General features: G+C 44.7%; 1 protein-coding gene across 5 annotated transcripts in view; it reads left to right on the top strand.

Annotated features, from left to right (window-relative positions):
- Positions 1-13,801, top strand: part of RAD50 (RAD50 double strand break repair protein) — a 1,278,308-nt gene that overhangs the window by 785,297 nt on the left and 479,210 nt on the right. The gene's annotated exons all lie outside the window — the stretch shown is intronic.

Genomic DNA, 13,801 nt, shown 5'->3' with positions numbered 1-13,801 from the left:
GTGCATGTGTGTACTGCTATGTATTCTTATATTCATGAGCATGTGAATCCATGCCAGACCCCATGCTGGAGAAGGAACAAGTTACTTACCTGTAACTGTTGTTCTCCAGCATGGGTCTGGCATGGATTCACATGCAAACCCTCCCTCCTACCCCTCTGCGGCTCTTCACTTGTTCATACTGCCACTTTACGTGCTACCAAATCTGAGGATGGCTGCCAGGGGCAGGGCTTAGGGAGAGGGCAGTCATTGGCTGGGGGCAGTATGACCCAGGGACCAGTGATTGGTTACTATTAAGAAAGACAGATCAGAAACAAAACTGATACTGATTTTTTCTTTACCGAGGATTCCCAGCCAGACGACTGGGAATATTCATGAGCATGTGAATCCATGCCAGACCCATGCTGGAGAACAACAGTTACAGGTAAGTAACTTGTTCCAAATTTTACTTTGATATCTCGTGAAAATTGGTTATGAAGGGTTGAAGGGGGAGAGAAAAGAATAAATTGAAACAAAATAACAAAAGATTAGTTATATAAATGCAGATATTAAAAGATATTAAAAGATTCAATGTTTGGCTTACTTGCATAGAGAGCAGAAATATGTAAGAATCTGACCTGAATTGTCCTTGTTGAAGTCAGGTCAAGGTTAGTCGGCATATAGATTATTCCTTATTAGATTCCTGCTATGGAGTCTTCTATAATTTTAAAACTAGGTCATGTTCATATCCACATGTTATACCTGATAGGTACATTACAGCGTTTATTTCAAAGTTCTGTTTAGTATGCCTTCTGCACACTCTTAAAATGGTTTTCTAAACACTGGCCCGGTGGACAGATGTTTGAGGTCACCCTAGTTATAGTGGGTAGGGTAAACTCTGGGAGCTGTAGCCAACCCAATCAAGGTAAGTGTGAAGAGTGGTCAAGGCATATACTCAGGAGAGGTGAGTGCTTCAATGTGTGGACTCATTGTGGGACCCATGACCTCAGTCATGGATTACACTTTGACAGGTAAGTACAAAAATACTATATTTATTATTGGCCAAGAAACACACTATGAAAATGACTAATAGCAGGTAGCATCACACAATACTAATAATAGAATACATATATAGTGTGAAAAATCTTATGAAACCCTGCCTAAAATCTCCTCCCAGGTGGCCAGGAAAAGGCAGACGCTTCCTGATCGTGACCTTGGGGAATGTGGGGGGGGGGGCAGGGGTGAACTGTGGGAGGATTACCTGCGAGGAGACAAGGCCCAGGGTGGTGGTGATACACGGTATGTGTACTTAGAAAGGGAACTTCTTTCTAAATTGCCAAACGCAGATTATTGCCATTATAATATATCTAGGCTAATACATCTAGACTTGAAGTGTACCCCAGGACATGAAGCACTATATATATATATATATATATTGCTGAGGCTTGTGGATTCTGCTTAGATCACATGCTGTGCATAGGCCGACATCTAGTGGAAGCTGCAGAGTATTACAGTTGTTGTTTTCGAAACTCGAAAAGGGACGTCGACAGGGCGTGCTAGTAATACTATCTCTAGTGTGATGTCCACTGTGCTAATGATCCCTCACGCGTCGAGGTCCCTCAGATTGTTTTTTTCCACCAGTCTAGATGGACGCGTATAGCGGAGTTCCTCTTTCGGTGTAAAGCCATTGACTTATTTCAATTATTGATAGTTCATTCTTTCTATACTTTACTTCACCGACCATCGAAACATCACGCCGGTGAAGACAAAGAAGCTGCCTGTCGTAAGACTACCACGACGGACCGTTCGGCCTTGGAAGGCCGCCCCCGGCCCAGACTGTAGGGAGAGAGGGGGGAGGTCATTTTAGGATGTATATGCCCCTTTTTCTACACTACTTTCGCCCAGCTGCCATAGTTTGTAATTATGGACAAGACCCCATTTAAATTCTGCCCCAAGTGCAATCGTAAATTCTCATGGGTCGACATGCATTTAGTCTGTAACTTGTGTCTCCAAAGAGACCATGTCGAAAGCACAAGACTTTAAAGGACTTATCCACAAAACGCTGGGCCCACTACGCCACGCAACTCGAGGCCATGGAGGTAGAAGGCGCTTTCAGTGATGGCAGCAACACCGCCTTTTGAGACGGCGAGGGCGAAGGGGTAGCTACTCAAGCGCAGCCCCCGTAGGACAGGCCGGTGAACGTGTTGTGGGAACTACACCCGGCGCCGTAAGAGCATCAAAATCACACACCGCTAAACAAATAACCCCAAGTTGAGACTCGACACGTGTCGAGTGTTCGACAACACACTGCACCCAGGGAAAGGTCTGTTGAGTCCGTGTCCTCTGGGCGTTCTCGTTCCAGATCGCTGCACAACAGGACCCAACTGTCGAAAGATGGCGAGGGTGTCACGCGTGAAACTTCCTCTGAAGGCCGGTCATCCGCATACGAGGCTTCGGCCGTTCCCACTCCCGAAAGTCGACGCTCAGCGTCAGATTAGGTAGTAGGCCCGAAACAGCCCGAACAGTCGGATAAACACGGCTCACGGCTCTGGGCGCCTGGGGGGGGGACAGTACATAAGAAGAAGTCCTCAAAGACTCCCCATAGGGATAAAAAACTTCTCAGAAAGAGAAGCCCAAGGAAACTAGGCCCATCCCTAATAAGGACAAACCTGTAGAGACTACACCTAAACAATCTGGAGTTATTCCTCCCACAGATGAAGACTTAGGACTTCCTTCCCAACCCTTGGTAATACCAAATTCTGCAGAATGGTCTTCACAAGACAGAGATGGGGTCATGAGGAGAATGTCCTTTATGGCCAATTTCTATGAAAAGGACCCTGCATACTTCCAGAGTTTCCATTCCATCCCCCACCCCAGTTCCCTCTGGGTCTCAAGTCTCTGCTCAACCTTCTCAACCCCCTTCTAAAAGGTCTCCTACAGAAACTCCAGTGCGTAGCACATCCATAGAGCTCTATGACCCGGACCCCGAACACAAGGACCTCTCAATTGTAGAGGCAGCTGACCCTCAGTCCGACAGGGAGACAGCAGACCCTTATTATGGGGACGATGAGGACCAAGAGGCTGACCCAGAGGCCAATGTGTACCCGATAGACTCACCTATCGATCAGGATCCCCCTATAGGTGATTCTCCTATTGACAACCAACCCCTTCTTAATGAGGTGCTAGTCAAGGCGGCAGAGCACTTTCAAATTGACACCAAAGAAGTGCTGGAGGATAAAGACTTTGTAGAACAGATCATCAGGGACAAGAAAACGGTGGCGCAGTTTATTCCTTTACTAAAGTCAGTACAGCATAGGATACAACCGTGATTAAAAGCCCCTAACCTCACACGGGCTGTGAACCTACGTGTAGAAAAGCTTTTTAAACCTGCACTGTCAGACCCACTGTAAATTAGAGGGCAGCTGAAGCCAGGCTCATTAGTTGTAACGACAACTAGGAAAAGAGCGGGCACCCCCCCTTGCTTCCTCGGAGGACCCAACCAACAAGGAAAGCAAAATGATTTACACCATGGGTAGGAAATTCGCCTCCTCCGTGGCTTGCCAAACCAGAATTGCAAACAGTGCTACCCTTTTGCCCAGTTATAACTGCCACAAATGGGAGGGAGTGTTGGCTCTAGTATCGTTTGCCCCAGAACCACTTAAATCCCAGCCCACAGGTGCCACAGACGGGAGGGCAGTGTCAAGCTGCTTACTTAAGACCAATCTTGACACGGCGGACAATGGCGGAAGAACCATTGCTCCAGGGTACTGTTATCAAACGTCATGCGTTGCATCAACAATCAGGTTTCACCTGAAACACATGCCACACTAATTAACATGCCTATTGAACCCAATGTGCTCTTCTGCAAGGCTGTCGAGGACGCCCTTAAAACAGCCAAAGACGAGTATGACCCCTTAAATCGTTGGGCCAACTCACCAACAAGCCACCCGGCCAAATGGGTAATGGCAAGTTTTGCTGTTTTCGCGGCCAAGGTTCTCAACTGGGTCCAATTACAGCCAAAACCAAGGTTCCTCCTGGCGAAATAATCAGTCAGTCCTCCCAGGGCTATCCTAGAGGACAACGCAGAGGTTGTGGAAGGGGCAACCCCTCTAGAGGTGGCACCCCACCTCAGAAGCAGTGACATTCCGCTTCAGGTGCCCTATCATGCCTCTCTAGTAGGAGGGCGCATTTCTAGCTTCACCCACGCATGGGAGGCAATCACCTCAAACAGATGGGTGCTGTCCACAGTAGGAGGCGGATACTGTATCGAACTCCTCCAACGACCCCACAACCACCTTCCCACAACAGAAGATCCACTCAAGAGAACACCAGCGTATCCTCCTCGAGGAGATTGCCAATAAAGGACGCCATAGAAGTCGTCACGTCCAACCAGGTAAGCAGGGGTATTTATTCAACTTACTTCCTGTGCCAAAGAAAGATCTAACACATATGTCAAGCCACAAAAGTTCTGCATGACTATGCTACAAGAGGTAATCCCTCTATTAAAAAAGGGGGGATTACATGGCAACATTGGATATGAAAGATGCCTATTTTCATATTTCAATGTTCAAGATGCCTATTTTCATATTTCAATGTTCCCAGCACACAGAAGAGTCTTGCGTTTCAAGGTCGCGAACCAGCACTACCAATTCAAAGTGCTGCCCTTCGGAATAGCCTCTTCTCCAAGGGTATTCACAAAGGTACTGGCGATGGTGGCAGCGCACCTACGCAAGGAGGCAATCCCAGTGTACCCTTAACTGGACGACTGGCTCATTACAGGCGAGTCCCCCCTAATTTGCAGACAAAATATTCAAAAGACAATCGACCTCCTCTTTCAATTGGGTTTCTCCATCAACGAGAAAAAGTCAAGCCTAGTGCCAAACACTTCCAAACAGTTCCTAGCAGCTGTTTTACACACACAAGAGGGGTTGGTCTTTCCGTCAGAGGAAAGAGTCCAAAATGTGTTACTGCAAATACCGCATTATCAGGCCGCCCGCAAGATAAGGGTGCGCAAAGCTATGCGTTTGCTAGGCACGATCGCATCTTGCATTTACCTAGTTCCTCACGCGCGCCTGCAACCCATGCAGGAGTGGCTGGCAAAACAGTGGTCTCAGGCAAGTGGTCAGTGGGACGATCTAGTGGTCGTTTCGCCAACACTTGTACAAAATCTTCGCTGATGGACAAGAGAAAATCTAACAAAAATGAAACTTTTCTACGATCCAGAGGTACAGGCGGTTGTCACGACAGATGCCTCACTGGCAGGTTGGGTGGCTCTCTACCTTTACCACACAGCTCAGGGTCTGTGGTCTCACACTGTAGCTCAGAACCACATCAATCTGCTCGAAAGTCTGGCAGTATGCAAAGCCCTGTGGGCATTCAAACCCCATTTAACAAACCTATCTGTGCAGATCCTAACAGACAGCACTACAGCAATGTTTTATATCAACAAACGGGGGGTACACGTTCTCCAAATCGGTCCAAACTTGCACAAATTTGGAGATGGGCACTCAAACGGAAGATGTTCCTGTCGTCACAACATGTTCCAGGGGAACTCAACTCTCTAGCAGACTTGTTGAGCAGAGATCCCCTACGAGAGGAACACGAGTGGCGTCTACACGAAGGAGTCGTAGAACACACCTTCTCTCAATGGGGTTTCCCAACTATAGACTTATTCGCCACAAGCAAAAACAGTCAATGCCCAGTCTTCGCGTCCAGGTTCCCCCAGCCAGGCTCCAAAGGGGAATGCTCTATGGATTAACTGGTCAGGGAAATTTGCTTACGCTTTTCCCCCCAACACCTCTCATGAGGAAGGTGGTGAACAAGATACACAAGGAACCAATGACGCTTATCCTAGTTGCTCCTATGTGGTCAAGACAACCATGGTATCCACATCTGCGCAAACTGCTGATGTGCAAGCCCATCAAACTCCCGTGCCTGTACAACCTACTCACCCAGCACGAGGGACTAACAGTGCACCCGCAGCCACGCTCAATGAACTTGGCAGCATGGCGCCTGAGGTCATACAGTTCGAACATCTCAATCTGTCACAGATGCATGGATTCTTGAAAGAATCAAGAAAACCAAACACTAGGCACTGTTACTTTGACAAATGGAGGAGATTCGTAATTTGGTGCCAGACTAAAGAGATGAACCCCATAGAAAACACTCAAACTCAGCCTTTCATCCTTCCGAGGTCGATAAATGAGTACCAATTTCGGTTGGGTGATATTGTATGTAAATATGTGCTCTGTAAATCACTTTGGATTAAGGCGCTATATAAATAACACATCATATCATTATAATAAGGTCTCATGGTGGAAAGTACCAATCATCAAAGCATTTATGGAAGGGTTAAAGAGACTCCAACCTCAAATTTCGAACCCGCCGCCAGGTTGGGCCTCAATGTGGTACTCGCTAAACTCATGGGATCCCCTTTCGAGCCTATGCACCATTCTAGTTTCAAACACCTGACTTATAAAACTGCATTCTTAGTGGCTATCACTTCCATAAGAAGGGTTAGTGAAATCCAAGCATTGTCAGTGCAGGATCCTGTCTTTGTTGTCCACAAAGACAAGCTGGTTTTACGTACTCACCCTAGGTTCTCCCCTAAATTCATCTCCAAATTTCATGTAAACTAGTCAGTTGGGCTACCGGCCTTCTTCCAGGAACCCAACAGCTCAGCTGAGGTCAAACTTCACACACTAGATGTGAGGAGAGCGGTCCTCTACTACGTAGACAATACCAGACCGCTAAAAAAAAGAGATTGTTTGTCTCCATAGCGCCAGGCAGAGAAGGTGACTGCATTTCTAAAAATGCCATCTTTAGGTGGATAGTCAGATGTATCCAACTGTACTATTCCCTATCATATAAAACACTGCCTTCTTACGCCCAGCGCTCACTCCACAAGAGGTACTGGAGCCACTCTGGCTTTCATTGCAAATGTCCCCTTAGACAGTACTAACAAGGCAGCTACTTGGAGCTCTGTACATACTTTCACTCAGCACTACTGCATTGACATCTATTCCAAGACAGAAACACAAGTGGGCTAAGTGGTTCTATTCTTTATTCGCTCATGAACCTTCTCACATTCCACCTCCTTCTTCTTCCACTGCTCGCTCATCTATGCACAGCATGTCATCTAAGCAGATTCCAGAAGCCTCAGAAGGGATACAATACTCACCGTAATCGTATTTCTGATGCTTGTATCTGCTTAGATTCACATGCGACCCACACTTCCTCCCCTCGGAGAGAAGGCGCATGGATGCTTATGAGCTTGTCTGATAAGTATTTACTTGGATACAACTGTACTCGCGCTACACCTCATGCTACCTCATGTCAGAAAAATAACAATCTGAGGGATCCCGACGCGTGAGGGATCATGGGTACAGTGGACGTCACACTAGGGATAGTATTACTGGCACGCCCTGCTGATGTCCCTTTTTCAAAAACAACAACGGTAATACTCTGCAGCTTCCACTAGATGTCGGTCTATGCACAGCATGTGAATCTAAGCAGATACAAGCATCAGAAATATGATCACGGTGAGTAATGTATCCCATATATCATATCATCTGAACCACACATGAAATCTGTGGCTTTGGCACAAGTACTATAAAACCTGAACAAGCCTTACCCACAGAAACACCCTTCATATATTTGAGAATTAACACCCTCCTTAATGCCAAATATATAATGGAAAGGAATCTAGGAGTATTGCCTTAGATAGAAACTGTCTTCCTCTGTAACTACACCATATAATGATTTATCCTTAAATATCTTTAAGGGGACTAAATCTGCCCTTAAAAATCAGAAGTTATTAAAAAGAACTAACTTTGTTGTTGGGGACTGCAAGTCCCATGATCCCATAAATACTGGGACGAGGAAGAGGACTGAAGATGTATGTTGTAGCAGTAGTCAGGCAATTAAGCCTAACAGCCCACACCTGAAGGAACCTGTGAGACATAAAAGGCCCCTTCAGGTGCAGGCAATCAGAAGGAGCTGGTACTGTGACTGGAGTGTGTTCAGTAGCAACAGACGCAGAAAGAAGAAGGCACAGAGCTGGAAAACCAAGCAGAAGTGGGAGAACCAGAGGGATGCCGGAACGTGGGTGCAGCAGATTTCACCTGCTTGTTCTGAGAGGAAGATGTGCAGGAATGCTGTCCTTCCCCATGTAAGCCGGATTGCTGTGGTTGCCGTGCTGGGACTTTGTCAGAGACGGAGGCGAGGAGCTGTTGTCAAGCCGTGGGTCTCAGGAGCGAGAGGGGCTCCTTAAACAAGTGGCCGGACCAGACACACCTGTAGCGAGGATGGGTGTGGGTCCCTGTGCAGCCAGAAACAGTAGACGTTGTGGCAGAATTTGTGGAAGTTGTGCAACCTGCAGAACAAGGTTCACAGAAGCCGGTGAGTGAAACGTGACATTCTGATTCCTTGCACAAGCACTTCTGGCAACAGTATCCAGTTTCCTATTCACTTACGTATAGTCAGAAGCGAGCTGAAGTTTTTAGTTGATGTTTTCTTAAGGGAACAATGGAAAAGTAGCACTTGCGTGTATTGGGCAATGGTTCTGTGTCTCTCATTATGAAGAGTCAACGTTGCGAAGGCCATTACTGAACATTTAACCTTGCTAAAACCATTGTTAAACCTTTAACCTTTCAAAACTACATAAAGGAATGGTCATGTGTGCCTAATTGTGCTTTACAAAGGAAGACTGGACTCTATCCTTTATTTCACACGGATATTCATTTCTTATAAAAGAAGTTAAGCAGTTGATCATTGTATCTGCATTTGAAGATAAGAGCAAGCATTGCCCATGCCAAGGGTCTCCCCATACTAAGATTGAAAGCCGCCTATCTCAGAGCCAAAAAGCAAACTAACTATTACTGGGAACCCAATAAGAGTTCAACCTTGCCTAATATAAAAGTGCAAGCGTTACCTGAAGACAAGAGACTGGCACCAATGATTCTGAGTAATTACTTGGGCTAAGAGTCAGCAGAGAGGTGAAGCCAAAGTTGGGGAAGGGAAACCTGCTGGTTGTAAAGATTACTTGAAGTTGACACAACCTATATTGACAAAGACTGTGAAAGAAAGAGAGAAGTGGGCCATAAAGGCAAACCTAGGTTGTTTTTGTGGCAGACAGGCAAGAAAGTCAAAGAGGTTGCCCCTTTTGAGGAGAAATATGCAGAGGAAGACTGCCGTGCCTACTTGAAGGTGCTGAAGTACTTTCAAGTAAATCTTGTCAAAACCTGTCTAAGAGTCACACATTTCTCAAGCTGTGTTAGTAGTCCAATTTAGTGAAGCTATGGTAGGTTGTCAGTATATGCAACATGTCAGTAGCCTAAACAAAGTGAAGTACTATGAGGCAAAGTAGACTGTTCTTATGGTAAACTTGAGCAGAAGTGAAGTTGTTGAAGTAGGAACAGAAGTCATCCTGGCCAATATGCCTATTGTGAATCCCAATCCTGTAACTAATAACATACTAACTGTTAACCAAGAACTATGTTTAACTGACAGTGGCAGGAGTTGCATTTCTTGTGAACTGTGGCAAGTCTTCTTGGATTACTAGAAGTGGTGACACAGCATTGTGGCTGGAATTACCATTGGTGCTGTTCTGAGGAAGTGGAAAGTCCATATTTCACCAAGGAGATAAGATGTGCAATTGTTGGAACTTTGGTTAACACAACTTTACTCTGACATTGACATTGAAACACCAAGAACTGATTTGAGACTATCTTACATAGAAGAATTTCCTTATTTCATTTTTTTTGGTTGAGCATTGGAGCAGAATTAACTTTGAATCCTGGGAAAGGGAACCCAAACCCACCCAGATTATTGAGAGGTTTTCAAGAAACTGTGAATGTTGTTGGTTATTTGAATTGCCATATATTTTCTTTGTGTATTTTTTATTTTTTATTGATACAGCTGAATTTAATAAACTTTTCTATTTATCATAAAATCAATATATTTGACAAAACAACATACAATGTATTACAAAAGGAAGAGAGCACCAATATAAAACAATCAACATTTTCATATTTACATTTCTAACATCTGAACTCTTGGTTCATCATTTAGGAAGAAGATAACTTAGACAATACATACTAACATATAATACTGTATCAAACAGCTATAGCTTATATTAATATCGATCACATCTGTTTCAATATAAGAGAAAAATCAATTTCAATCCATCTTCATACCTTTCAAGTAGATGAACAAAGGTATGGCCAACCTCTAATATCATAGCCTCATAATGAACGTTTGCTTTAAATAAAAATAATTCCAATTTTAATTAACGCAAAAAATGTATAGTGGCAAGCTGAAGAGGCATATGTGAAGAACCAAAAATGAAAGACCAACACTGATTTTGATCCATTATTCAAAGGTACCGACAAAGTATCACATTTTATACAAAAGCAACGTACATTTTGGCCCATCAGTAATACTTTGCGTACACATAGTTGGTCTCTGGTTGGCCAATGTGACCGCAAAAGTGCAGGATTGATTGTCTATAATGCATAGATGGTGCTTTAGATGAGTAGCTCTCCATCATTCCTCTTAGTTTGGGAGGGAATCGCTGACCAGTGGCTACTTTATATTGGAGACATTTTGTTCGATTGTCAATCCAATCCATTTGATAGATCTTCTGTTTGCCTTTATCTGGGTCAGATATAAGAATATCAATTATGTCCACATGAGATAAGACCCTGTAAGTGGTTTTCAAACAATTTTGTATGAAGGAATTTTGTGTCGTAAACATATAGTTTGACAGCATTTTCAACATGACTTCTGCGTCGGTAGATATAAGGCATTTTCTCAGGAGTGCACATAGTCTCCAATGATAGATTGCAGCTAGAGAGGTTGTCCCCAGTTCATAGCGAAGACATGATATGGGGATGCACTGCGGTAGCTCTAGTACTTGATGCCAGAATTTTGCTTCCCATCTATCAAACACTTGAGTGGATAGAGGGGGGCCTGTTTCAAGGCCATGAATTAAGGTAGGTGTGACCTTTATTTTCCAAAACAACATAGCCGGAGTCGCAGAGCATTTTCCATACCTAGAGAAAATGATTCGGGCCTGCGGCGTTGCTGATCTCAACTTACATTCAATATTTCCAATATGTCTTGTAGGTTTTAGTATGCCTTCAAAGATCATGCCTAAATATGCGTAATTGGTAACAGTCAATAATTCCACATTGTCAATTGTCCAATCCCTCAAACAACGACCCTGGCGCTTGGGGTTATATGCTACTATTTCAGTCTTGGATGTATTGACTTTGAGTTTGAGTTCGTTCTCGAAGAATATAGGCCTCTAAAGCCGACAGTAGTTTTTGAAGACCCAAAGGAGTCTTAGATATGAGAACAATATCATCAGGATACATAAGAGCTTTTAGGCAAATGCCGTTAATTTTGGGTGAATTAGATTGAACCATGTCAAAGATGTATTTAATAGTTGAAGATGGCAGATGCGTATTTGTTATTTAGTGTGAGGGCCAGACATCCTATGTTGGAGTGTTTTGGTCAGGCAGGGAAATCCTCAGCAGAGTAGGGACAGTGAGGCATTTTGCTTCATTTATTCTTTAATAAAAAGACATGGTTTGACCAATCATCAAACAGTTGTCTGCCTCGCATTGCTGACCCCTCAAAACACAGTGAGTTAGTGTCAAATTATAATTTCACCCCCAATACCTGCAAGGGAAGGTAACTAATTGGATATCAGTAACAGTGCACAAGAATTACAACCTTAACTTATAAAGTCCAACCTGAAGTTGGCTGGGGCTTGTGCCCAAAGGTTCACAAAGTTTCCAAAGAGTTTTAGGATTTGAGGGGTTCGAGGGGAGCTAGGAGGAGGTTTCTTTGTATGTGAAGGATACAGAAGGAAGTTCAAGGAGTTTACTGTGCGTAAAAATGCTTTGCTACCTTTTGTAGGGCATTTGCAACAAGTGTTGGCAAAGCCAAGAGTTCTGAAACAAATCAAGTCTTTTAAAAGGATACCGGTAAGTATTGCTACAACTTAGCACCCGTACTCTGATTTTTCCTCAGACTTGGCAGGTAGAAGGAGGGTCGCCAGAAGCAGGTTGTCCTGCCGTTGGTTCCACTCGAAGAAACCCAGGAGCAAGAGACCTTCCAGTCGGATGCAGAAGCTGTGTGCAACCCTTTCTCGTACAATAATGCAGCAGGCACCGACAGGACTCTTCAGGACAGTTGACTAGATGCGGGGACGCTAGGTGTCACACTTGTTGCGGTTCCATCTCCGTACCCTTCAAAGCTGGGATGCCGAAATTCCGCAGAGAGGCTACTTCCAGGACACGCTGACAACCTCTGAAGTTCCAACTCAGAATGGAAACGTTTATATTATGCTAGCATGCAAAGACTCCAACTGGCAGGGCATCGAGAAGATGTTGAGACTGGGTGTTCCCACCAAACCAATGGGTCGAAGCACCAACATAGTCTTCAAAGATCAGTAGCCAATCTCGGCTCCACCGGGACTGCAGCAAGAGTTGATCACCAGGCTTTCTCAGGATCGGTCTTTGAATCTTCCTTTCATCTGTTTAGCTACCAGGATACTTGGCTCTACTTCAGATCTCTGGGGAATGGCTGCAGGACGACTCCTCTTATCCAGAACTCTGGTGAGTACAGAAGCTCAGCCCTACCAATGGAAGATCTGGCCCTCTCACACACCTCAGCTGTGGTCCAAACAGGGACCACTGGTGGTAAACTCATACATACACTCCAGACACACTAAAACCAGTTTGTGGATTGGGACCAGACACTCCCAACCCAATTCCTGCGTTTCAATCACAGGTGACCCTGCACTAGCCCGCAAAAAGCACTGCTTTCTTGGGCAATGCATGCCCAAAAAGGATTTTCCTGACCTGGCAAGGCAGGAAGAAGGCTAAGGGCAAAATGGCCAAAGAACAAACAAACAATCTCATGGCACAGCCATATTGTGACACTAGCCGTAGTTAGTTGCCAAACGCGGTAAACATGAGAGGGCTAAAGACAAATACAGTAAAAATGTAACTACTGCCACCAGTTTGTCTTTAGGCACATTTCAAAGTAACCAAAAATCCTGCGTTTGAGAGTCTAGGGTCATACAAAAGTATTGCCATTGCACTGCATTGTAAGATGTGTTGTGAAATGTTAAATGTTACCCAAAATAGATAAGTCAAATGACTAAGTGAAACGTAGTTTCCCAGTACTGACAGTCTGAAGGACTAGTCACCTTCCCCATAAGAAGTGAGCAAAAGGCCAGTGAAATGAAGCTGAAGGCTTCACTTTACTATAAAATGTCAGAACATGGTGTAAAAACAAAGGCAAAAAGTGTGAGGGTCCATAGAATATGGAGGGAAAGTTGCTCCAAGAGAAAACTTTCCTAACACACACTACTACTCCCTCTTCCATACTGATACTGCTTCCTCCAGACGTGCTACTCCCTCCACTCAGTCACCCCTCACTCACAAACACCTTCCGCTCTCCAATCAATACCTTACCTGTTCTCTAAACCACCTCCACACTCCAGTCCACCATTGTGGCGCCTGCTGGTCTCCTGGTCTGTCACCTCCTCCTCCTTTGACTTCACCTTAGCATTGCACGCAATCCTGTTTCCCGTTACCCCTCTTATTCTGCCCCTCCTCCAATTGGAATGCTAACTTGTCCAATCAAGTCCTAACTTGACCAATACTCCCCCCAAACCCAAATAACTATTCAAATTAACAGCCCACTTTAAGGAGCTGTCCCCTTGCTGGGACAAAACATACACAACTGCCTCTTTATATTTACATAGATGATTATTGGACCACAGACTGGCCTAATAGAGGACCGGGCA

The sequence above is a fragment of the Ambystoma mexicanum genome, chromosome 3p, assembly GCF_040938575.1.
Source record: "Ambystoma mexicanum isolate Mex_15411 chromosome 3p, UKY_AmexF1_1, whole genome shotgun sequence".
In the NCBI taxonomy this organism is placed as follows: Eukaryota; Metazoa; Chordata; class Amphibia; order Caudata; family Ambystomatidae; genus Ambystoma; species Ambystoma mexicanum.
Note: the sequence above shows the minus strand (reverse complement) of the source record. Positions and strands in the feature narration are given on the sequence as shown.